Below are 3,016 nucleotides of genomic sequence, written 5' to 3' on the forward strand. Positions count from 1 at the left end.
CAAGGGAAGTGGTGCTGGCCCCTACCCTGGGGGTCTTTAAGAAGAGGCTGGATGCCTACCTGGCTGGACTCATTTGAGTCCCGTTTCTTGTTTTGGGGTTTTGTTGTTCTCCCGCCCTGGCGGGGGGTCGGGCTAGAAGATCTACTAGGTCCCTTCCGACCCTAAATCTATGAAACTATGAACTATGGATATAAAAATAGTTGCTGGCAGAGTCTGAAGATGACACAAAAATTGGTAGGACAGTAAAAAGTGTGTAGGGCAGGTTACTGCTCTGTGGAATTCAAATCTCCCAGTTAAATGGCTGCAATCCAACAACATGGGTTTTATCACAGTTGCCTGCAAGAAAATATGTCTTGAAACAGCAAAAGCAGGCGATGGCCACTTTTGGAAGCCCCTGTCTGGTTAAACACGGAGGCAGAGATGCATGCAGATTTTTTCATCAATAAAGACCAGCGTGCACCCTAAGTGCTTGTGATGGCAAAAAGGAATAGCCATCCTTGGATGTAACAAAAGAGAGGTATCAAGTGAAACTAGATGAGCTACTTTACCTCTGTAGACAGAAGTGGTAAGACCCCTAACACAATACCACATCCAGATCTGGTATCCACACTTCAAGAGGACGTGGAAATATGTGGGGGAGAATTCAAGCAGAACAGAAAACTGATTCAGGCCTGAGAAACCAGCCCAATAATTCAAGGAAGAAGGAGCTTGGTTGATTCAGCTTGTTGAAGACAAAGCTGGAGGGGACTGCTGTGTACGGGAACGTTCATGTGGAGAAGATACGGCAGTAAGACTGGAGACAGTACAGAGAATCGTCTCCAAAGCTTGCCTTAAGCATAGTTGCAAAATGCACCGTGTCAAACTGCTTGACATCAGTTGGGAAGGAAGTTTCCTAAGGTTAGAGAGGCAAAAAACACCCCTGAGGTCTCAGGCCTTGTCTGAAAGCACAATCACAGATTGCCTGCTAGGATCCTCTCAGTGCATGACACGTGTGACTCCAGGATCTCCACCACTTGCGGGACCTTGGTCTCTCTGGCTGTGGCACTCAGCAGGTTAGACCCCTGAGGAACAGCACGCTTTTGTTTAACTGAAGTCATTCAGTTCAATGGGGTGAAATGCCACGGCCTGTGTTAGATAAGAAGTTGTCTTCATGATCTACTAGTTCACCCCAGCCTTAAACTCTAAGCAGGGTATCTACCCGTGGTCCAGATTGCTTCCCCATTTTTGCTGGCTCAGCTACGTTGACTCCACTCATTCACTCCACAACATCAAGAATTCATCCAGTCCCAATCCCTCTCTCTGGCAGGGAGAGCAGCATCCTCTCAGAGCCAGCTTGGTCTCGTGGGCTGAGATCCAGCAAAAGGGCAAACGAAGCAGGTTGCTCTCTTGACTCTACTCATTGATGCATTTGAGGAAAACTGCATCTCCACTGTGCTAGGGATGCACGCAGAGATGTGCCAGGAGTCTGAGATCTTCACAGGAGCCTAAGGGAGTTACATCGCATATCGACTTTAGAGGCATTTGACGAAGTAAGACTTCTGGCTTAGCTTTCCCATTTTATTACATCCAATTGTGTCCCTGAGCCAGAATGATTAAATAACCAAGGGCAGTGACAGTAGAGCACACTAGAAACACTGACCATTTGTAAGCTACACAGCATTTAATGTAGAGAAATACAATTAGCTGCCCACAAGGGATATAATTGTGTGCTACACCGTCTGATGTGGCAGGACGTTAACGGTTGATGAAGGCTTTCCCAGAGACTGAGGCCCTAGTGCTGTAAGTACAGCCTCTGCAGTTATTTGTTTCATACCTTGCAGACATAAAGAAAGGAAACTGAAGAGAACTCAATGGGCAATTCAATGTCAAAATGTTACAGTCACGTTACAGCTAGAAATTGGCATTTCATATTCACAGATTAAAAGTATAATAGTGTCAACCGTCCAATGTGCACTTGTGACTCACAATTTATTACCGGCTGGGAATCCATTTGCAAATGTGCAATGTTTTATATTATGTATTAATCCTGTGAAACACTCTGTATTGCATATTGGAGGTTAATCGCAGCTTTGGTCTTGGTACAGCCTCTTACAGAAATGCTTGTAGCGTGTGGGCGGGTTCTTTCAATTATACAGTGCTTTTCTTTATTTTTAGCACTATAGAAATGGAATAATTTGGCTGGAGTTAAGTCCAAACATATTGTAAAGTTAATGAATTTCGTAGCAGATCTTTTTCAGACGTTGTGTTCAGAAAAAGCCACTGAGCGCAAAATTAATTGGGCAGACTTACAAAATATCCAACTCAGACATTTAGAAGTCAATGAGAGAGGTGGTGTGGAGAAAGGCTTATTGCTTTTATCTCCCAGTATGTCACAGCCCTGAAGCTGGCTACAGTGATGCTTTATATTGAGAATTAAAGGAGTGATTTGAAGCCAATTTGGAGCAAGGCAAGGAGGACGACTATTACCAGAGATACAGAGCTAAACTGGGATATTTTCCTTACAATGGCAACTGCAAGAACCTTCCTACTTCCCTGTGTTTATAGAGGACTGCTCATGCTGACATTACACACCATACTTTTGCATTCATTAGACCTTGGAATAAATTAGGCAGTATTAATTGTATTAATCTAGTGTGTTATCTTTATTTTCAAAGAGTTTTAGCCTTTCGGTTCATCAAAAGGGTGGGTTGCATGAGTGACTGTACACATTGTGGTTCTACATTTAATTTTTCTATCAGCTGGGCTAGGAAGAGATGTTACATTTCTCCCTAGACAAGTTGTACAACCCCCAGGTTTTTCTTCTTTTTGTTATTTACTTAAAAATATGACATCCCATTTCCTCATCATTTCTTCCTTTTTCTCTCCCCTCCTCTATTCCCTCTGTGTGTGTGTGTGTGTGTATGTATATGTATATATATATGTATATATATGTGTGTTTGTATATATATGTGTGTGTGTGTATATATATATATATATATATATATATATATATATACACACACATAGTTATAAGTTA

General features: G+C 42.5%; 1 long non-coding RNA gene across 1 annotated transcript in view; it reads left to right on the forward strand.

Annotated features, from left to right (window-relative positions):
* The window catches only part of LOC109299419, a 17,800-nt gene extending 16,005 nt beyond the window's left edge, over positions 1–1,795 (forward strand). Inside the window, exon 3 of the long non-coding RNA XR_002097828.1 lies at positions 1,785–1,795. This is a non-coding gene — a long non-coding RNA (uncharacterized LOC109299419). The remainder of the gene's footprint in view (positions 1–1,784) is intronic.
* The last annotated feature ends 1,221 nt before the right edge of the window (positions 1,796–3,016 follow it).

Source organism: Gavialis gangeticus, unplaced genomic scaffold (genome assembly GCF_001723915.1).
Source record: "Gavialis gangeticus isolate Ggan-Ray unplaced genomic scaffold, GavGan_comp1, whole genome shotgun sequence".
Lineage (NCBI taxonomy): Eukaryota > Metazoa > Chordata > Crocodylia > Gavialidae > Gavialis > Gavialis gangeticus.